Here is a 24,276-nt window from a genome sequence, read left to right on the forward strand (position 1 = left end):
AATTGAATTGACAGAAGACTGGTATCTGCAATAGTGGGGATCACTGGAGGAGGCCGAGTTTGATCACCCATTCAGCGCTTGTGGCTAAAGATTTCTGCAAATGCTTCAGCCTTATGTTTTGCACTGATGTGCTTGGTTCTTCCATCGTTGAGGATGGGGACATTTGTGGTGCCTCCTCCTCCTCCTCCAGTGAGTTGTTTAATTGTCCATTGCCATTCATGACTGGATGTGGCAGGGCTGCAGAACTTAGATCAGATCCATGGTGAGATTGATTAGCTCTGCCTATCACTTGCTGCTTTCGCTATTTGGCATGCAAGTAGTCCTGTTTGGTGGCTTCACCAAGTTGATTCCTCATCTTCAGGTAAGCCTGGTGCTGCTCCTGGCATGCCCTCCTGCACTCTCCATTAAACCAGGATTGATGGTAACGGTTGAGTGAGGGACATACTGAGCCACGAAGGTTGTAGATTGTGCTAGAGTTCAATTCTGCTGCTGTTGATGGCCCACAGCACCTCATGGATGCCCAGCCTTGTGTTGCTAGATCTATGTGAAGTCTGTCCCATTTACTGCAGTGATAGTGCCACACACATGATGGAGGTTGTTCTCAATGTGACGGCGGGACGTTGTTCCACAAGGACTGTGCGATGGTCACTCTTACTGATACTGACATGGACAGATGCAACTGCAGCTGGCAGATTAGTAAGGATGAGGTCAAGTATGTTTTTCCCTCTTGTTGGCTCCCTCACCACGTGCCGCAAACCCAGTCTGGCAGCTGTGTCCTTTAGGATCTGACCAGCTCGATCAGTAGCACTGGTGCTGAGCTACTCTTAGCAGTGGATATTGAAATCCCCAACCCAGAATACATTTTGTGCCCTTGCCATCCTCAGTGCTTCCTCTAAGTGTTGTTCAACATTGCAGAGTACTGATTCAGCAGCTGAGGGAGGACGGTACGTGGTAATCGGCAAGAGCTTTCCTTGGCCATGTTTAACTTGAAGCCATGAGGCTTCATGGGGTCCAGAGTCAATGCTGAGGCATCCTAGAGCAACACTGTCCTGACTGCACACCACTGTGCCACCACCTCTGCTGGGTCTGTCCTGCCGGTGAGAGAGGACATATCCAGGGATGGTGATGGTGGAGTCTGGGACATTGTGTGAAAGATATTATGACTGTGTCAGACTGTTGATTAACTAATCTGTGAGACAGTTCTCCCAATTTTGGCACTAACCCCCAGATGTTAGTGAGGAGGACTTTGCATGGTCGACAGGGCAGTTTCTGCCATTGTCTTTTCTGGTGCCTAGGTCAATGCTGTGTGATTTATCCAGTTTTATTTCTTTGAGTCAGTTGAGAGTCAAGCTCATTGCTGTGGTCTGGAGCCATATGTGGGCCAGACCAGGTGAGGTTGGCAGATTTCCTCCCTTGAAGGACATTAGTGACAATGGATTCATGGTGATCGGTAGATTCTTAAGTCCAGACTTCTTTTTAAAATTAAACTTCCACCATCGAACCCAGGTCCCCAGAACATTTTCTGGGTTTCTGGATTAATAGGTTAATGATAATACCAGTAGGCCTTGAGGACTCATGCAAAGAATTTATTTAACTCTTCAGCCATTTCCTGGTTCCCCAATATTATTTCTCCAACCTCATTCTCTTAGGGGCTTGTATTAACTTTGGTCTGTCCTCCTTTCTATATATTTAACAAAGTTCCAGTTGCCTGTCCTGATATTATTTGCAAGTCCATCCTCAAAGTTTACCTAATCCCCTTCTTTTTTTGGTTGTTTTCTGCCTTTTAAGAATTTCTCGATCCTCTGGCTTGTGATTAATCTTTGCAACATTATATCTATTCTTTCTTTCCATTTGATAAAAGGATCCCTTTGCCTTGTCATGTAGGATAATACGATACAATGTTTTATTTGTCTTTTCTTGCAATACAGAGTTTTTATAGAACATTACAGCATAGTACAGGCCCTTCGGACCTTGATGTTGTGCCGACCTGTCATACCGATCTTAAGCCCATCTAACCTACACTATTCCATGTGCGTCCATATGCTTGTCCAATGACGACTTAAATGCGCCTAAAGTTGGCGAATCTACCACCGTTGCAGGCAAAGCGTTCCATTCCCTTACTACTCTCTGAGTAAAGAAACTACCTCTGACATCTGTCCTATATCTTTCACCCCTCAATTTAAAGCTGTGCCCCCTCGTGCTCGCTGTCACCATCCTAGGAAAAAGGCTCTCCCTATCCACCCTATCTAACCCTCTGATTATTTGATATGTTTCAATTAAGTCACCTCTCAACCTTCTTCTCTCTAATGAAAACAGCCTCAAGTCCCTCAGCCTTTCCTCGTAAGACCTTCCCTCCATACCACGCAACCTCCTCGTAAATCTCCTCTGCACCCTTTCCAAAGCTTCCACATCCTTCTTATAATGCGGTGACCAGAAATGTACACAATACTCCAAGTGCGGCCACACCAGAGTTTTGTACAGCTTCACCATAACCTCTTGGTTCCGGAACTCGATCCCTCTATTAATAAAAGCTAAAACACTGTACGCCTTCTTAACAGCCCTGTCAACCTGGGTGGCAACTTTCAAGGATCTGTGTATATGGACACCGAGATCTCTCTGCCCATCTACACTGCTAAGAATCTTAGCATTAGCCCTGTACTTTGCCTTCCGGTTACTCCTACCAAAGTGCATCACCTCACACTTGTCTGCATTAAACTCCATTTGCCACCTCTCAGCCCAGCTCTGCAGCTTATCTATGTCTCTCTGCAACCTACAGCATCCTTCATCACTATCCACAACTCCACCGACCTTAGTGTCATCTGCAAATTTACTAACCCATCCTTCTACGCCCTCATCCAGGTCATTTCTAAAAATGACAAACAGCAGTGGACCCAACACCGACCCTTGCGGTACACCACTAGTAACTGGTCTCCAGGATGAACATTTCCCATCAACTACCACCTTCTGTCTTCTTTCAGCAAGCCAATTTCCAATCCAAACTGCTATATCTCCCACAATTCCCTTCCTCCACATTTTGTACAATAGCCTATCGTGGGGAACCTTATCGAACCTTGCCGAAATCCATATACACCACATCAAACGGTTTACTCTCATCTACCTGTTTGGTCACCTTCTCAAAGAACTCAATAAGGTTTCTGAGGCACAACCTTCCCTTCATAAAATCACATGATACACCAACTTTGGATGCTTGTATGCTTGCTTGTTTGCTGATCAAAATTAAATAAGTGAAACAATTGTACTGAGGTCACCAATCAGCCAGCACATGACCCTTCCTGTGCATTGGCTGCATGGTTACAAGGAGGAAGAATGAAGTGTCTGGTTCAGCTCAGTGAGACAGAAGCTGTATATTTTGGAAGTTTTGGATTTGACCTTTGAACAGGACAGTTCCATTTATGTATCTAAGTTATATTTATTCACTGTTTCACAGTGGAAGGACACAGTGGAAGGATGGCAAAATGGTCAACTCAAGGATGAATCTTGGGGATGTTTACTAATAATTGCACAGTGTTTAGCATCAACAGGAAGATGTCGATAATACTCGGGCTTGGACTGATGAGTGCCAAATAATGTTTGCGCCACAGAGGTGCCAGGCAATGATCATCTCTAACAAGAGAGAATCTCACCATCTTCCTTTGTTGAGTTTCAACACTGAAATTCTGTTATCAACTTCATGGGTGTTACTACTGACTTGAACCTGCATGAGATAAGCCATATAAATACTGTGGCTACAAGAGCACGTCTGGGAATCATGTGGTTAGTATCTCCTCTCCTTTCTCCCCAAAGCTTGTCCATCTCTGACAAGGCAAAGTTGGGAGTGTGATGGAATATGATTGCCTGGATGCCGCAGCTCCAGTAACACTCAAGAAGCTTGATGCCATCCATGCTTGATTGGCACCATTTCCATCACCTCAACATTGATGTTTGTCTACTGCTGATAGACAATGGGGGCATTGTGTACCATCTACAAAATGCACTGCAATAACTCATCTGACAGCAGTTCCCACTAGAAAAACAAGGGTAGTTCACCTGTATTGGGTACGTGTGACTACAATAAATCAAATAAATCAGATCAAATGCTGGGCCAGAATCCTGGCCATCCCTATCTATCAGCCTTGTGCAGGGTATCTATCCCAGATGAACACTTGCGGTCCATGAAGTTAGTTCAGTGCCTTTGCAACAGTGATAATGTGTGACCAATGTATACTGGCCTTGCGCAGGACCAACATAGAGCCATACAAATGATATAAACCAGAAGGGAGCCATTCAGCCATCTTTGTCCATGCTGACCCATAGACATCTGATGCCTTTTTTAATCCCAAATTGTTACAAACGTACATGGACCTGCAGCACTTAAAGTGCAGATCCAGGTACTTCTTAAAAGAGTTTAGAATCTCTTAGTCCACCACCAATTCAGGCAGCAAATTCCTGACACCCATCACCCTCTGCATAAAACGGATTTTCCCACATCCCCTCTAACCCTTCTGCCACTTAGCTTGACTCTGTAACTGCTGATTTTTGAATTCTCTGCCAAGGGAAGCAGCTTCCTCCTGTCTACACTAACTCTACCCTATCGCTGCCCTTCACTGTTTTGTATACCTCAATCATGTCATCCCTCAGACTTTTTGGTTCCAAGGAAAACAGCCTCATATTTACAATTCTCCAGCTTTGGCAATATTTGAGTAAATCTTTTCTGCACTGTCTCCAGAGTTATTATATACTTCCTGGATTGTGATGAACACAACTGCACACACTACTCCAGTTGTGGCATCATCAGTATCCTGTACAGTTTTATCATGATGTCCTTACTTTGGTAATCTACACTTTTCCCAATGAGGCAAAGCATTCCCTGTGCCTTCGTCAGAACATTACTGACCTGTAGTGCTACCTTTAGGAACCTGTTCACTTCCATGCTTAGATCCCCCACTTCATCTACCCCTCTCAGTATGTTCCTATTTATTGTGTATTCCCTTTATGTCCTCATGAAAAGCAATGCATCACACTTGTCAGAGTTGTGCTCCATCTGTCGCTTTCCTGCCTTCTCCGCCAACCCATCTAATATCATTTTGGAACTTGGAGCTATCCTCTGTCCTATCCACCTTACATCCAATTTTTCAGTTGTCTGCCAATTTACCAATTGTGCCCCCCATGTTCAAGTCTGAATCGTTCATCTATAAAATAAATTAAAGGGGCCCCAAAATCAAGCCCTGTGAAACACCAATGGAAATTGCTTTCCGTTCAGAAGCACAGCCATGAACAATTACCCTTGTTTCCTGCCACTAAGCCGATTAGTCAACACATTACTCCGTATCCCATGACCCATGAGCTTTCACTTTTTTGCACTTCTCAGGTGGGACGTTATCATTTGCTTTGCTAAAATCCATGTCGACAAATTCATTGCGCAACCCTCATCGATCCTCCTTGCCACTTTCTTAAAGAATTCAACTAAATTTGTAAGTAATGACCTTACCTTGACAAAGCCGTGCTGACTATCCATGACTAGTCCATGCCTTTCTCAGTTAGTTTATTTGATCTCTCAGATCGATTTTAAAATTTTCCCACCACTAACATAAGACAAGCAGGCTTTTAATTGTTTGGCATTTCCTTCGTACCCTTTATAAACAATGGAACCACATTTATATTCCTTCTCTAATTGATTTAAAACAAAATTTGCCCTGAGGATGATTAGTTTAGTCTTGCATGTGCTGGTGCTACCCTCCTAATGGAGGAAGGGGGACTTTTCATCCAAATTCCCTACTTGTTTCCTTTGTTTTAATTTTCTTTTCTTGTAAATATTTCACCCAGTTCCCTTTTAAGTGAAGCACTAGATTTTGCTTGAATAGTCACTTGCAGTAAAAGCATTCCCTATTCCATTATATGGAAACTTTTCCTCTAACTTTCCCATCATTGTTGTGTGAACAAATCCTGGCCTGAATCACAAGAAACAAACTGTGTCTCTTCAGAATTTTTTTTTGTTTGTTAGGGGTCTTACCTCATGAAAAAACAAAAATCAAGCTCTGTTTTTCTGAAACTGGAACAGCAACATTAGAAGCTGCAAGTTCTTCAGTATGTTTGGGAGATCTAGAGTGAATTGTCCCGGTAACCAGATGTTCCACAACATGGTTCTGTACTAGTGACCATTGGCCTTGAGATTGGTCTCATCTGTCCAGTATTGGAGAATCAGCCTTTGCCTGCTAGAATAGACCAATCATAAAGTCACCAATTGTAAGAGATGCAGTGTTTACCTTCCCTGCATTTGACCTTACTATTGAAATTTTTTTTACAATTATGTGGCTTCTGTCAGATGCTAGTAACTATTTGGAGCCACAGGTGAGAGCTGGTGAAGGTGAGGATGAACCCAGCATGAGCTGCTCAAAAAAAAAGTGAATCAAACAATTTTTTTTGCCCTCTCTCTTAGTCACTCCAAATCCTCTTGAAGCATCTTTGTATCTTCCTCTCAATTCTCATTTCCAACCAGTGATGTGATTTGTCAGTCACGGTGTTTTTCTGTAAATATGCCCATCTTCATCCTTTGTCCCCATCCACAGATTAGCACATTTAATATGAAGAACATAATATGAAAAACATATAGACCACATCAGATGAATTTCCCTCTTCAACACTTCTGATATCTGATAAATAGAGGCCTTCTAATGGGCATTAACATGTTGTGTCAGCATTGCTTGACTGATGCTTAAGGTTGCGGTGGTAATTAGTCTTTCTGCATTAAATATACTTTCAATATTAGAAACTTAAGTGATTGACTACTTCATTGGAACCTAATACAATTATCAGTGTTCTTTTTTTTGACAGTGCTGATTGATTGGATTTATTAAATGGAAATGTACAGTGTTGCTTTCAAATGGTGATAATTTCTTAATGGAATTTCACGTGCAGGCACTCAGACATGAACTAATGGATAAGGAGGAGACAATCAGAACTGCTTTGGATTCAGCCCATAGAAGGGCCAGAGGAGTCGCGCTGACACCTTCATGTTTAAACAGGTCAGCCACTTAATCTATTGCAGGAACAACCACTTTTCTGCAGAACACTTGGCTTTATAGAGCAGTAAGAGATTAGAAATAAAGTAATGCTAAACTGGAGAGTGAGAAATAATGCAGGGACTCGTATGTTATTTAAAGAAACATGTTACAGCGCATGACAGAAGATTCTGTGACAGTTATTTAGAATTGTATGTTGTGGGAACAATTGAAAATGTTTCCACTCACCTAGTGATTGTGGTAACTTCAAATTATTAGAAAATTTATAGATCAGCATCTTGAAATATGTTTTTTTTTCATTTTCACAAAACGTTACATGACTTTACGTTCTGCAATGTGTTCTTAATTACCATATTCAAAAGCAAAAAGCATGTGTTTACTGTCCTACCATATTTTGGTGATGTATTGATGTGTCTCATTTTCAGAGGACACTTTTCTGCGTGCCACTAGATGTATATCAGCCATACCAAAATGCTGCCTTTGCCTGAGACAGGGAAGATGAAATGACTTTGGGGAAATGGAGAATCATTCATGAATCCAGTTACTTTCTGATCTGACAGCTTTGTGGCATCTGAATGGATAACAATTTGATCTGGTAATCTCAATTGATAGAGTGCAAATGTGTAGTGATGCATTTTGGGAGCTCTGGTAAGTGAAAGATGTTCACAATGACTAGTAGATCCCTAGAGAGCACTGAGAAACAAAGGGACCTTGATGTCCAAAAGCAAGAGTTCATGCCCTCTGCTTCTGGCCTTTCAGGCAATGTTGGATCCAACACTCCACTGAGCCTTAGATCCCATGAGCTCTTGTTTTGTTGACCAGCCTGCTATCACTGACCTTATCAAAAACATATAGACCACATCAGATGAATTTCCCTCTTCAACACTTCTGATATCTCCTCAATAAAAATTAGATAAAATTTGCAAACCATGGCATTACCTCAACAAAGCCATGCTGACTATCCCCGAACATTCCATGTTTCTCCAAGTGCAGCGACATTTTGTCCCTTAAAATTCTTTCTGATAACTTCCCTACCACCAAGGTTAGACTGGCTTGTAACTTCTGGATCTGTCCTTTCTTCTTTTATATAAAAGTATGAGCAGTCCTCTGGCACCTTAGCTGTGGCCAGAAATGACTTGAAAAATCTTTGCCAGGACCTTTGATATCTCCTCCCCTGCTTCATAAAGTCATGCAGTATAGAAACAGGCTCACTTGATCAACATCAATGCCAACTAACAAACATCAAACTACTGATCCCATTTACCTGCACTGAGTCATTACCTACCATACCCTGGCCCTTTAAATGCTCATCTGTTGCTTCTTTAATATTGCAAGCGTATCTGCCTTCTCCACCTTGTCAGGCAGCATATTACATGTTTGTATCACTTATGGTGAAAACACTTGCCTCAGATCCCCTCTAAATAGCTGACAGTTCACCTGAAATCTATGCCCCCGACTTAAACTCGTCTACTGGTTCTCACAATCAATCTATGCCTCCTCATAATTTTGTATACGTCGATCAGATTTCCCCTCAGCCTCCTCTGCTGCATGGAAAACGCACTTAGCCTACCAGTTTCTCCTCATAAAACTTGCATTCAATCACAAAACAACACCCTGAAACATATACTATCAACCAACCTGGCCAACATCTCTGTCTCCGGCTTGCTACAGTGTTCCAGTGAAGCCCAGCACAAGCAGACAGAACAACACCTCATTTTCTACTTGGGGACCTGACAGCCCTCCAGACTTAATATTGAGTTCTGCAATTTTAGGGCCTAAACTCTCCCATATCGCAGCGCCCCCACCCCACACACCAGGCTTTGTTACCACGCAGCCTGCCACTACACACTCCCTGTTGTTAGTGACTAACAGTCCCCATTGACAACTTCCCAGCCTGATCGTTAGCAACTCCTTTATCTGTCCACCTGTCTTTCTCTCTCTTTGGGCTCTATCCTATTGTTTACTCCCTCCCCACCCTCCTCCCTATTTTCGGCATAGAAACTGATGTTTTCCCAGCCACCATCAGTTCTGAGGAAGGGTCACCGGACTGGAAATGTAAACTCTGTTTTTACCTCCAACATATGTTGCCACACCTGCTGAGCTTTTCCAGCAACTTTGTTTTTGTTCGTTGTTTACAGCATCCGCAGTTCTTGTGGTTTTTATCACTAAACCTGTCAGACTCATCAATGCTCTCTAATGCTCCAACTTGTTGCTCAAATTGCTCCAATAAGAGGCACCTGCTGTACACATGGTCATGCAGACCAGCAGGAGCACTCAGCATTTGACATGTAGCGTAGGATGCACCAATCATGGGTCAGATCTTAATTCCAGGCATACCTTAACTCAACAGAACACGGATCTTTGCTTTTAATTTACTCATTCTCCTACTTAATTGTAGGGGACAAAAACCGGTGTTCACTCTCAGGTCTCTGCTGGTATGCCTGCTTTTCAGGGAGAGCCTTATCTCACCCACTCCTCTCAATAACATTCTCTGACTGTCACTGGGCCAACCCTCCGCTCTCAGTAACACTGTCTGCCCGTCACAGGGCCCTCACCCCCTCCTCTCAGTAATACTGCCCGTCACAGGGCCCTCGCCCCCTCCTCTCAGTAATACTGCCCGTCACAGGGCCCTCGCCCCCCTCCTCTCAGTAACACTGCCCGTCACAGGGACATCACCCACTCCTCTCAGTAATACTGCTTGCCACAGGGCCCTCACCTGCTCCTCTCAGTTATGCACTGACTGACTGTCACAGGGCCCTCACCCCCTCCCCTCAGTAACACACTCCGTCACAGTGCCCTCAGACTGTCACAGAGCGCTCACCGCTCCGCTCAGTCACACTGCCAGTTACAGGGCCCTCACGCGCTCCTCTCAGTAACACTGCCTGTCACAGAACCCTCACGCGATCCTCTCAGTAACACTGCCCGTCACAGGGACCTTACCCGCTCCTCTCAGTAACACTGCCCGTCACAGGGACCTTACCCGCTCCTCTCAGTAACACTGCCTGTCACAGGGCCCTCACCCGCTCCTTTCAGTAACACTGCCCGTCACAGGGACCTTACCCGCTCCTCTCAGTAACACTGCCTGTCACAGGGCCCTCACCCGCTCCTTTCAATAACACTGCCCGTCACAGGGACCTTACCTGCTCCTCTCAGTAACACTGCCCATCACAGGGACCTTACCTCTCCTCTCAGTAACACTGCCCGTGACAGGGACCTTACCCGCTCCTCTCAGTAACACTGCCCGTCACAGGGACCTTACCCGCTCCTCTCAGTAACACTGCCTGTCACAGGGCCCTCACCCGCTCCTTTCAGTAACACTGCCCGTCACAGGGACCTTACCCGCTCCTCTCAGTAACACTGCCTGTCACAGGGCCCTCACCCACTCCTCTCAGTAACACTGCCTGTCACAGGGCCCTCACCCGCTCCTTTCAATAACACTGCCCGTCACAGAGACCTTACCTGCTCCTCTCAGTAACACTGCCCATCACAGGGACCTTACCGCTCCTCTCAGTAACACTGCCTGTCACAGGGCCCTCACCCGCTCCTTTCAGTAACACTGCCCGTCACAGGGACCTTACCTGCTCCTCTCAGTAACACTGCCCGTCACAGGGACCTTACCTGCTCCTCTCAGTAACACTGACTGTCACAGGGCTCTCACCCGCTCCACTCAGTCGCACTACCTGTTACAATGCCCCTACCCGCTCCTCTCAGTAACACTGACTGTCACAGGACCCTCACCCGCTCCTCTGTTACACTGACTGACTGTCACAGGGCCCTCACCCGCTCGTCTCAGTAACACTGACTGATTGGAAAGGGCGCTCACCCACTCCTCTCAGTAACATCCCCTGACTGTCACTGGGCCCTCACCCGCTCCTCTCAGTAACACTGCCCGTCACAGCGCCCTCACCCACTCCTCTAAGTAACACAACTGTCACAGAGCCCTCACCCACTCCTCTCAGTAACACTGCCTGTCACAGGGCCCTCACCCACTCCTCTCCGTAACATTGACTGCCTGTCACAGGGCCCTCACCCTCTCCTCTCAGTAACATTGACTGACAGTACAGGGCCCTCACCCCCCCCTCCTCTCATTAACACTACCTGTCACAGACCCCTCACCCGCTGCTCGCAGTAACACTGACTGACTGTCACAGGGCGCTCACCCCCTTCCTCAGTAACACTGTCCGTCACAGGGCCCTCACCCACTCCTCTCAGTAATACTGTCTGCCACAGGGCCCTCACCTGCTCCTCTCCGTTACACTGACTGACTGTCACAGGGCCCTCACCCCCTCCTCTCTTTAACACAGTCCGCCACCGTGCCCTCACCCCCTCCTTTCAGTAACACTGCCAGTCACAGGATCCTCACCCGCTCCTCTCAGTAACATTGACTGACTGCACAGGGCCCTCACCCCCTCCTCTCAGTAACACTGACTGCCTGTCACAGGGTGCTCACCCGTTGCCCTCAGTAACACTGACAGACTGTCACAGGGCCCTCAGCCGCTCCTCTCAGTAACACTGCCCATCACAGGGCCGTCACCCGCTCCTCTCAGTAACACTGCCCGTCACAGGGACCTTAGCCGTTCCTCTGAGTAAGACTGCCTGTCGCAGGGCCCTCACCCACTCCTCTCAGTAACACGGCCCGTCACAGGGCCCTCAACTGCTCCTCTTGGTAACTCTGACTATCTCCCGGCCCTAAACCCCTCCTCTCAGAATCACTGACTGACTGTCACAGGCCTCTCACTGCCTCCTCTCAGTAACACTGCCTGTCACAGAGCCCTCATCCGCTGTTCTGAGTGACACTGGCTGACTGTCACAGTGCCCTTACCTTGCCCACTTATCTGAATTAGAGACAATATCAATGTGGTTGCTTTATCAAGAACAAATACGGAGAGAAATTAATGTCACAATCAAAGTGAACTTGATTAGTAAGAGAATGTGATGGAATGTCTATTTATTTAATATAAGTATGTTATGACTGATTTTATGACCTGAAGTCACAGCCGTATTCAATCAGCTTCCCTGTCTATATTTGCAACTCATTGATATAAAGTATTTAGTGACGTTCAAAATTGATCCCAATGTTTCCTAATCAGATTTTTTGAAAAGCCAGTGCCAGACTTTGTGAATAACAATACCTGACACCAGGTTTATAGCTAAAACAAAAGATTTTACAGTTTATGAACAATATAGTATCTTTTTTTAAAAAAGTTAAGCAAAAAGGTATTCTGACGAACGCCTATGACTTAAACATCATCTTCTTTGATTCTAGCCCCAATTCTAGCAAAGACAGAAAGACACACAAACAGATATAATTAAGGAATGTATCAAAGGGAAAAAACTAAATCAAGTGTAACTGGCCAGTTTACTTAACCAGACTGCATGATCTTTAAAATGGAAAGAACTGTGGATGCTGTAAATCAGGAACAAAAACAAAGCTGCTGGAAAAGCTCAGCAGGTCCAGCAGCATCTGTGAAGGAAAAAAAGAAGTAAGATTTCAGATCTGTCAACCCTTCTTCTGATCAGCTCTGAGGAAGGGCCACCAGATCTGACATCGTACCTCTTTTTGGCCTTCACAGATGTTTTCAGACCTGCTGAGCTTTTCCAGAAATTTTGTTTTTGTCCATCATCTAAAATCTCACAGTCAGATGAGATTGTATGTTAAGTTAAAATCTGAACAATCTACAGATGCTGTAAATCAGAAACAAAAACAGAAGTTGCTGTAAAAAACCAGCAGATCTGGCAGCATCTATGGAGAGAAAACAGAGTTAACATTTTGGGTCGTATTACCCTTCCTCAGAATTCCTTATTTCTAAGTGTCACAGGATCTGAAATGTTAATTCTAACTTCTGTCCATAGATGCTGCCAGACTCGCTGAGCATTTCCAGTAATTTCTGAGCTTCTGTCTTGGTTTCTGAAAACATTGAGCTGTGCAAATACCTTTCAGTAGGCTTTGGGGGATATTTAATTATTACTTGTAACAGAGGACCTCTTAACTTAGAATAAGTTGATAATGGGAGGACAACCAGTTGGCAATCAAACGTCTGTCCTGTAGCTTTTGCAGGGACAATCCTTCTGATTTAAAGACAGTTCAATATTGGTTTCTCTTTGCTAGTGACTCATCAACAGAGTTTTCTTGGAAGAAGAATTGACCTGCAATTAACCTCCAGACCTAGCCTCATAAACAAATATCAAATTGTTTCTTCTTTTTTCACATAAGCTGCTGCTCACAGTCCAAAGGTCACTCTCAGCTCACAGTTCACAGCTCCAAACCAAAAATGATAATGAACTTAAGTACTAGGAGGAGTAAGACAATTCAGCTCCTCGAGCCCCGCTGTTTGATATGATTGTGGTTGATCTTATCTCTGCTGCAACTTTAGTTTCCTACCTGCTCTCCATAATTCTTGAACCCATTATGAACTCAAAAATCGTTCTATCTCCTCTTCAAATTTGCTCAATGTCACAGCCCTCCAATGCCTTCTTAGGGAGTGAATTCCAGAGATTCATGACCCTTCCGGTGTAGAAATTTTTCATCATCCCTTTAAACCTTCTCTCCCTATGCTAAATCTATGACCTCTTGCTCTATTGCCCACATGAGGAACCATCCTTTCCACGTCAACTTTATCAATCTGCTTGAACATATTATATCCCTCAATTAGATCCCTTCTCATTGTTCTGAACACCTGAGAATGTAGGCCGAAACTACTCTGTCTGTCTTAAGACGCATTCTCGTCTCTGGAATCATCCTGGTGAACCTCCACTGGACTGCCTCCAATACAATGACACCTCTCCTTAAGTAAGGAGACCAGAACTGTACACAGGGCTCCAGGTGTGGACTCACTAATGCCTTGCATAGTTGCAGCAATCTTCTTTTGTATTTGTATACTCTCTTTCTTGAGCAATAAATGCCAAAATTCCATTTCCCTGCCTTAATACCTGCTGTACCCGCTTACTGAGTTTCTGTGATTCATAAAACTAAAAAAAATGAAGGTTTCAATGCTGTTAAAATGAAATCCATCCAAGTAAAATTAAAATAATGATAAGAGGACATTAATAGAAAATGAAAACATTTTTCTCTCTCTGGAGAGCAATATTGAACAGGCTTCCCATAACAATGTTATTTGTGAGCTTGGATTCTATACTGGAGGAATGCTGCGCAAGTTTTAAGTTTGAATTGTACACCTATACCGTGTGTAGTGAGAAGGACAAGACGTGGGTTTTAATCTAATAATTTTCTGTGTTCTTCTGTTATAAATATACATAGGCATCCGCTTGTGAGCATTTTCAGTAATTGAATACCACAGTAAAGAGAATGAAAATTTATCTCACCCTGGAATCTGAATTGTCCAGTATCACCATCAACTGGGATCATAACACTTGTCATTTCAAAGGCCAAACCTGATATTACCACTCGATTCCTCAACTAAAATGGAATTTGATTCATTCAATTGTCATACATGAATGACCTTGATAGAGTGTTGTAAATTATAAAGTGAAACAAAATAGCCCTTCACCATTTTTCTTGTAAAGCAAATCCATCATATTCGATTGTTGTAGTGGTATAAAACACTAGTAAGTCACACATTGCAAAGTCCTCCTGAATGTGAGCCAGACATTTACATAGATCTGTGGTTAACCTCAAGAGGCAACCCAATCTTGTATTTGTTTCCTTTTTAGGCCACTTTTCTGACAACAAAGACTTCACCAGTCTCCTTAAACAACTGAGATCAGACTAATTACAAAGCTCTATTTTGTCCATAACCTACCCTTGATCAATGCTAAAGAAGATAGACTAGCATTTAAATAAAATTGTATTTATAGAGTCATAGAGTGATACAACACGAAACAGACCTTTCAGTCCAATTAGTCCATGCTGACCATAATCCCAAACTAAAGTAGTCCTGCCTGCCTCCTGCACTCAGCCATATCCCTCCATTCATGTACTTACCTGGATGTCTTTTAAAAAGTGAAACTGTACCCGCATCCACCAATTCTACTGGAAGCTCATTCCACATATGAACAATCCTCTGTATAAAAATATTGCCCCTCATTTCCTTTTTAAATCTTTTTCCTCTCATCTTAAAACAATGCCCCATAATTTTGAAATCCTCCACAGTAGGGAAAAGACATTTGGCGTTCACCTTATCTAGATCCCTCATTATTTTATAAACATTCATCGGGTGACCCCGAAACCTCCTAAGATCCAGTGAAAAAAGCCCCAGTCTATTCTCACCTTAAATCTCAAAACCTCCATTTCTGGCAACATCCTGGTAATTCTTTTCTGAACCCTCTCCAGCTTAATAATATCCTTCCTTGAACACCGACCAGAATTGGACACAACAGTGTAGAAGAGGCCTCACCAATATCCTGTACAACTTCAACATGGCATTCCAACTCTTCTCCTCAAAGGTCTGAGTCATGAAACACCTTCTTAACTACCGAAAGAACTACAGATGCTGTAAATCACGAACAAAAACAAAGTTGCTGTCAAATCTCAGGAAGTCTGGCAGCTTCTTTGAAGGAAAAAACAAAGTTAACGTTTCAGGTCCGGTGACCTTTCCTCAAAACTGGCATTTCCCCTCTTTGCTGTGCACTGTACCACCGATTTTGGTATCATCTGCAAACTTAATAACCAGGCCTTCTATATTCTCATCTAAATCATTTGTATAAACGACAACCAAAAGCAGACCCAGCAATGATCCCTGTGGAACACCGCTGGCAACAGGCCTCCAGTATGGAAAACTTCCTTGCATCACCACTCTCCATCTCCTGCCTTTTATCCAATTTTGTTTAGTTTCTACTTAATTAATATTCCAGTAATAAACATCCCTGATGATCTGCGGAACGGTCACCGCACCCGAAACGTTAACGCTGTTTTTGTTTTCCGTCACAGATGTTGCCAGACCCGGTGAGCTATTCCAGCAACTTTGTTTTCGTTCCTGATGAGCTGCGACTTTGTACTTGACTGATTTCCAACATCAAAAGTTCTAAAGGTTGGAAGAGATTGGTTTACCTTGACTTCCTAGCTTGAAAATGTGCCTTTTATGCAAAGAAACTGTACTCTGGGACAGTGGTTTTGCAGATTTACCTGCAGGTCCAGCTGTGAATCGGAGTTGAAGTAGTTGCAAGCACTGATGAATAGGCAGCTATTTAGCCTCTGGATGGAATCCTGTGGAAGCGACGAGGGTCTAGGTCATTGACTCGAGAACTGATGAGGGAACGGCTTGCCCCAACCAACTTCCCTTCAGGGGAGCGCCAGCCTCAGGTCGCTCCCCTCAAGGGGTACGTCATCCTGACCTTGCTCCTCTCATGCGTAGGCAGCTACATCTTTCTCCCCTCTGGCACATAATAGACCGGCGGCAAACCTGGTGGGATGCCACTTTCCATGAGCAGTTGGCTAACCAGAACCCAGCAGGTGTAGTCAGCAGCAGTGTCACTTGGGAGGTGATGATCTCTGTTACCATTGGCAACCAACCTACGATTATTGCTCGATCTCAGGCCAGGATTGAGTGAAACACCATTAGCACGCCACTTCCCCTTCTTGATGTTGCACATTGAATGCCTTTGAAAGCCTGTTACATTTCTTAATGGTGACACCCCTGCCCACTGTTGAGTCAATACCAGTTGTTGTGGGATGATGTATGTGTACGTCAGTTGCTCAATTGGGGACTTTAACTCGCAATGAAGTTGGGAAGTTATGCACAAGTCTTCTCACCATGGATTTAATCTGGCTCTAAGCAGAATTGTAGGTGGTGCCATCCTTCCACCTGATTAAATGTCCTCTATTTTCAAACTTGCCACAAGGGAAAGTACAAAATCCCGCTGTTTTTGTTATCAATTCATGGTTTTTAATTTTGCAATCAGTGTCGTAAGCAGCAGATTAGTTCAGTCCTTGTGAAATTGAAGGCAATGCAACACTTTAATTGGTCACTTTTTAACATGGTAGGTTCTCAGACTGAGGAAATGGTGAATGTTGTTGATCTTTAATGCAATATAATGGAGGAGAGAAAAATCTGGACTACAGAGCCCACAGGAAGAAAATTATAATCTGTCAGTGCTGCCTCCATTAGAACAATGCCAAGTAAATACCCGTCCCCATATCGAACAATAGAAGTTTCCTGCATATCAGAACATACCCATTGAGTGGGGAACTGATGAATAATGCAGGAGCACCATCGGATTGAAATACTTTTATTCTAAGAATTTCAGAACATGCTGGGATTTTTATAGCAAGCAATACTTGTGATGGAATATTCTTTTAATGTCAAAATGCTGCAACAGTTTGGAAGAACCAATATTAAATGGATATTATTGCAGATAATATATGTGAATTAAATAAAATTGTTTGCTTCAAGTATTTTGTAATTCAAATTGAATGTCGCATTTTTGTATCTTTGTTGTCTTCTGTTTCTACTTTTTCTTATTTTTATAGAGCAGGTATTGTCCTGGTCACTTGTAATGCTGCCAATTCAAGATTAACTACATGGATGGTCTCTATCAGTTGCTTAATCCCCGATGTCAGATTGCAATCCTGAATCCAAGATTGTCACTTCATCTTTCAATTCTGTGTATAATCAAAGTCTGAGATCAACAGCTTTCATTTTACTATCTGGAAGTCAATCAGTGCAGATTTTGTTTGTAAACCAGCGTTCTGTATGTAAAACTGCTTCGTTTAATTAGATTAGTTAGTTAAGATTCATGTTAATGAAATGAATCATAACTAAGCTTCATCTCTTCCTCATTCTGAACACATGGTATGTCACGCAATGGCAATTCACTTTTGCATTGGTGCCGGTTCAAACCATGTGTATTCCAACTACAGATTGATACAGATGAAATTGTACCATTTCCTTTTTAGTACCATTCTCACCATACAGTGTTTCTGTTCATTACGTTTCTGTGTACAGTTCTGAACCAGTCCCCTTGCCCCTGAGCTTGCCAAATGTCTCAATGTTGTCGTGACATTGTCAAAGAATTCATTTCTTGGTAGATTCAGAGATAAATTAATGTAAACTAGTATGTGTTAATGCCTCTGCTGTAATTGGGCGAAACACTCAGGCCATTGTCTTAATTTTTCTCTCTTGTATTTATATTGAAATGTTGACCATGCCATTTGCTCCACTTACTGGAATTGGACTTGTTACAGAAGTGCTGAACGTCAACTTGCCAAATACAATTGAATGAAAAGTATGAGGCCAATCAGTCTCTTGAAACACTTTCTCTATGCAATCAACATAACAACATTCATTGACAATGAAAAATTACGTACGTGCTTAAGAAGATTAGATTTGAAACAGAGATTTGTGAATATGAATGGAGCTATATATGTCCCCATCTCAGGCACCCACCTCAAGTTCACCTGGACTATCTACAACACCTCTGTCACCTTCCTGGACCTCTCTGTCTCCATCTCAGGTAACCACCCAGAAACCGATATCCATTTCAAGCCCACCGACTCCCACAGCTACCTAGAATACACCACCTCCCACCCACCTTCCTGCAAAAATTCCATCCCCTATTCCCAATTCCTTCACCTCCACCTCATCTGCTCCCAGGATGAGGCATTCCATTCCCGTACACGTCAGATGTCCTCGTTTTTCAACGACCGCAACCCCCCACCCCCCACCCAACCACACACAGTGGTCAAGAACCATGTCTCCCACATTTCCTGCAACTCATCCCTCACACCCCATCCCCGCAATAAGCACCAAAAGAGAACCCCCTCATCCTCTCATACCACCCTACCAACCCCTGGATACAACGCATCATCCTCCAACACTTCCACCATCTGCAATCTGACCTCACCACCAAAGACATTTTTCCATCCCCACCCTTGTCTACTTTCTGGAGAGACCACTCTCTCCATGACTCCCTTGTCGGCTCCACGCTTCCCTCCAACCCCACCACACCCGACATTTTCCCTGCAACTGCAGGAAGTGCTACACGTGCCCCCATACCTCCTCCCTCACCCCCATCCCAGGCCCCAAGAAGACTTTCCACATCAAGCAGATGTTCAACTGCACATCTACCAATGTGGTATACTGCATCCGCTGTACCCGTTGTGGACTCCTCAACATCGGGGAAACCAAGGAGAGACTTAAGTGTTCTGCAAAGCAGTCCCTATGCTCGGTTCACAACAAACAACTGCACCTCCCAGTCGCGAACAATTTCAACTTCCCCTCCTATTCCTTCGACGACATGTCCATCCTGGGCCTCCTGCAGTGCCACAACAATGCCACCCGAAGGTTGCAGCAACAGCAACTCATATTCTGCTTGGGAACCCTGCAGCCCAATAATATCAATGTGGATTTCACAAGCTTCAAAATCTCCCCTCCCCCTACTGCATCCCAAAACAAGCCCAGCTCGTCCCCGCCTCCCTCACCTGTTCTTTCTCTCACCTATCCCCTCCTCCCACCTCAAACCACACCCCCATTTCCTTCCTACTAACCTCGCCCCTTGACCTGTCCGTCCTCCCTGAACTGTCCTATCCCCTCCCTACCACCCCACCCACACTCACCTCTACTAGCTCCACCTCTTCAACTTGTCTGTCTCCTCTCCAACTATCTTCCCCTCTATCCATCTTCGATCCACCTCCCCCACTCTCCCTATTTATTTCAGAATCCTCTCCCCCTCCCCCTTTTCTGATGAGGGGTCTCGGCCCAACATGTAAGCTTTTGTGCTCCTAAGATGCTGCTTGGCCTGCTGCGTTCATCCAGTTGCACACTTTGTTATCTCTATATCACGTAACAACCTCATTGAGTGAGTTCTAGAGCGAATTGTGCAGGGTAGACTTCGGGTTTATCATTCTAACTTGCCAGTCCTGAAAGATGAAACTTGGTTTGTGTTGGATGTTTGTTTTAATAGCTATGAAAGATATCCTGAAAGGATATGTCAAATCTTTTGTTGAGAATTTTACCCATTTAGTCACTCTAATCTTTTTCCTTTTTTAAAGTTTCCTTGGTAGTCATAAATTTCAAATATCTGCACAATTTTATTTGGCTTTGTATTGGTTCTCTGAGATTCTCTGTTAATGGCTCCGTGACCTGCTAGCTCATTACAGAATTTATCATTGATGTGCCTGTAACAAAATCTTTAGTCTTGTACTATATATTCCCAATTTCAGGATAAAGTCCAGAGAGACCTTTCAAAGGAAAGGGGTTTCGAAAGAAAACTTCAGTTCCATCGATCAAAGTCATGAATAGTTGATAAATTATTTGCATTTCATATTTCCAGAACCTAACCCGGAAGAGAGAGCCCAGAGAATTGCCAAAGCTGTCCTCAAACAGTCAATAGAAGTGAAGGAAAATTGGGAGCAATTGAAAACCCATGCAAGCAACTGGCAGAAACAGGTGGAAAAGGCATTGGAGAAACTTCAAGAACTGCAGAAAGCTCTGGATGATCTTGAGGCTCGTGATAACAGCTGAGGGGGTCCACACTGATTGGCAACCTGTGGATGACCTGCTTATTGACTCATTGCAGGATCACATTGATAAAACCAGACTAAGTGCAATTACATTACACTTCACTTATGAACAGATGTAACCGCAATGTTGTATCGAGACGATCAGTAATATGAGTACTTTAGTAATATTGATTGAATGGTTGTTAACTTAATTTGAAAATTAAAACTTAGTTGAGCATGCCTTCTGATGATATCACATCGGTAATATTAGTATAATTGAGGATTCTATTAGTCAGTGACATCAGCTGAGTTATCTGCTTGTTGCTATGTTATCAGGATTAAAGGTAAAGTCTTAGCACGCCATTTGGCCACTCCTTAGAGAGAGACAACTGGTTATGATTTAACCTGAAGATCACCATGCCTCGGGCAAGTAGAGGGGTTGAGGCAAAGATCCTTTGTGGTAAGCTCACTGGTGTGGCAATTGAGCCCTCTCTGCAGGGCATCACTTTGCATCACAAACCAACCGTTCAGCCAACTGAATTTGAATGGAGTTTAGGATTGTAGAGTAATCCATGCAATTGTATTTTTTTGAATGAATGTTTCTAACTGGGACTCTCTCACTGGCAAACTTTTTAAAAGCCAGCTCAGCCATACAGGTTAGATAAGTTCCTGATCTCAGCTGAATTTTTTGATCTGGGGTGGGTCAGCGTTAGGAGTTCAGTGATTGGAATGAATTCTCATTAAATTAGCGAGAGGGATACTACACGTGAATAGACCGATGTTTTGAAAAGAGGATGAGATACGAGCAAAAGTTTAATTGATGGAGAAGACCAGCCACAATCATCATCAACGGTGGAGCAGGCTTGAGCAGCCATGCAACATTGTGCTGCCGCTATTTGACTTGCTCCGTGAAGAGGAAGGAAAAGGGTCAAAGTTTCAAAAATGCTTAAGACCACATCATTCTACAACCTCAAAATTTGATTGTGTTCAGCATATTATCAGTACTGGTACCCCTCTTTCCTGGTCTATCATCTCAGCAGCTCTACTCTGCCCAAAAGCTGGTTACCAGTGACATTTTTGAAGGCTCTTCCCAAGTCTGAAAATCATTTTTGTTACGTAGAATCAGAGTTGGCGTGTGGAAGGAGGTCTTCTGGCATATCACAGCTCTTTGAAATAACTCCCCAATTCATCCCCGTCTGCTGTGCAATGTCTTCAACCACTTTATATCTCTTTAATGGAGGCAAAGTTTTGAAGGCATCTGAAAGGAGTATTAACGATCCCAGAATACAACTGAGCCTTATTAAGTTCTTAGTTCTGATGATCAAGAGCTTGATCAAAGAGGATTGTTTTAAAAAGTGCCTTAAAAGAGGAAAGGTACAGCGGCTAAGAGGTGGAGGAAGTCTCTTGTTGGGTTTGACGCCTACACAATTAAATGTTTGACAACCAGTCGTGGGCCATTTAAAATCAAGAGTGGGCAAGAGGACATAATTAGACGAGTGCAGATATCCTGAAGTATGGTTGGACTGGTGGAGATTACCAAAATAGCGATAGGCGTAGCCAAGGAACGATGTGTAAACAAAAATGAGAATTTAATAAAATTACTGTTAATAGTATCAGTGAGTTAGAAAGTACAGAGAATAGGATTTGTTTCAAGATGAGACTCAGGCAGTGGAGTTTTAGATGGCCTCATAACACTCTTGGTCACCTGTAGAGAGTTATTATCTGACACTCCACTCAGGCCAATTCTATGATCTTTTGATCTTTCTGCTTATAAATTGTGTGTCTGTGTGGTCACCTCACTAACTGCACCTGGTGAAGGTGGCTGCACTCCAAAAGCTTGTGTGATTTCAAATGAACCAGTTGGACTACAAGCTGGTGTCATGTGACTTCTGACTTCAAACAGTTATAGAATATGTTTTCAATCCTACCTTGACTTGATAATAAGACATCTTCCTAAAATTTATAAAATGAGAAGTATGTCTAACCCTGAGCCTTAGAGTGTTTTAGATGCCATGGGCAAATGTGGGACTCCAGCAGGGAATGCATTGGAATTGTCAGGTCCAGAAGTGAAGTAGTTCCAGATGAAGGTTTCACTGCTAATGAGCCAAGACAAGAGACAGGTAGGCAGTATTAAAAAGATGTAAAGAGACAGCTTTAGGGATTGCATGAATGTGTGGTCGGACCACAAACAGTGGTCTTCCCAGTTTTAAATTGTTGTCTCCACATAGTTCCGCAACTTCATGTTCTGTTCAAAGGGCATTACTGACAAGAACGCAGAAGTTAGCTTGTCAATATATCCCGCACGTGATGAAGGGACTGCACTTCAAATCTTGTGTGATTGCAAATAAGCCTGTCAGATTATAACCTGATGCCATGTGGCTTCTGACTTTGTCCATCCTAGTCCAACACCAGCACCTCCACATTATAAGTGTTTGGAACCAAGTCAGTGCAACAGGTACATGTCAAACATTTGACTTCGGAAGGATGCCTCGTGCCGACAAATTCATTAATAACAAAGGATTTCTCCATTATGCCATCTATCGTAACATGCTGCGCCTCACAGTCATAATGAAAGGATGCCCACTTTACTTTAGCAGCGCCAAGAATAGTTACGGATATTTTTAGCATGGGAGGAGGCCATTCAACCTATTTTATCTGTACCAGCTCTCTCCCAGAGCAACAAAATTAATCCTTTTCTCGAACTCATTCCACCTATTTCACAGAATTGAAATATATAGGTACATAGTTAAGAGATTTTAACATCAAGTGAGCAGTTCTCGCACTTCACCTTGTCACTAAAAATTGAACACGTGACTTACAAAGAGTGAGTCTTTATTTTGTTCTGTTGTGATGATGAAGAAGATGCAAGTCAAAGTGCTGGAACTGGCCTCTTGAACTTTTCAACGTGTATAAAATGAATTCTGTGCGCATCTACTAAAAACAGTTTTATGGAAGGAAAAGGTACCAAAGAAGATTTAGTTTATTGTACTTGATGTGATTATACTCCAACCTGTGAAAACAGAACTCTACGACTGTGAGTGTTGAGATCTGAGAGGTTGCTATCTTGTTTGAATTTACATTGCTAAGTCTAGGCCTATTTTCCCAACAGCAAAATTGGTAATCCAGAAAGAAATGGATATTTCTCGCATTTGTTAGCTCTAAGTGTCTGGTCAAAGTTTGAGTACAGTTTCCTCATATACAGGTGCTTAACCTGCTTTTACAGTTTGAACATTTGTTGTGCCAATGAAAATTGTTTGAATGGTTTCACCTCCAGTTTTCTTCTTTATACATATTTAGTATTTTTCCATGGTAAGGACTGTCTGCAAAATCTGACATTGGGTTTTGAAAGACATCAGCCTTTATTTTGGAGAGATAATGGTAACTGCAGATGCTGGAGAATGCGAGATAACAATATGTCGAGCTGGATGAACACAGCAGGCCAAGCAGCATCTTAGGAGCACAAAATCTGACGTTTCGGGCCTCGACCCTTCATCAGAGAGGCTGAAGGGTCTAGACCCGAAACATCAGCTTTTGTGCTCCAGGGATGCTGCTTGGACTGCTGTGTTCATCCAGCTCCACACTTTGTTGTCTTAGAAGGACTGGGCTTGTTTTTGCTGAGGTTGAGAAGAGTAAGGAGGTGATTTCCTTGAAGTATATATGATTCCGAATGGTCTTCATGAGGAATATGTAGAAAGATTTTTCCTCTCCTTTGGCGAGCGCTGAACTCGGGACACTTATGCAAAATTTGGACTTGCCACTTCAGGACAGATGAGCACAGCATTTTTTCTCTGATAGTTGTATGACACTGGAACTAGCTGCCTCATAAGATGACAGAGTTGGGGTCATTGAATATTTTAAGGT

General features: G+C 43.4%; 1 long non-coding RNA gene across 2 annotated transcripts in view; it reads left to right on the forward strand.

Annotated features, from left to right (window-relative positions):
- Window positions 1-21,356, forward strand: part of LOC132209296 (uncharacterized) — a 38,136-nt gene extending 16,780 nt beyond the window's left edge. Inside the window, exons 2-5 of one of the 2 annotated variants that reach the window (XR_009445397.1) lie at window positions 6,916-7,022; window positions 7,445-7,614; window positions 18,160-18,428; window positions 20,247-21,356. This is a non-coding gene — a long non-coding RNA (uncharacterized LOC132209296). Of the gene's footprint in view, window positions 1-6,915; window positions 7,023-7,444; window positions 7,830-18,159; window positions 18,429-20,246 lie in introns of those variants that run through there. The other variant, XR_009445396.1, reaches the window with a different exon arrangement.
- Window positions 21,357-24,276: the final 2,920 nt, after the last annotated feature.

Source organism: Stegostoma tigrinum, unplaced genomic scaffold (genome assembly GCF_030684315.1).
Source record: "Stegostoma tigrinum isolate sSteTig4 unplaced genomic scaffold, sSteTig4.hap1 scaffold_82, whole genome shotgun sequence".
Lineage (NCBI taxonomy): Eukaryota > Metazoa > Chordata > Chondrichthyes > Orectolobiformes > Stegostomatidae > Stegostoma > Stegostoma tigrinum.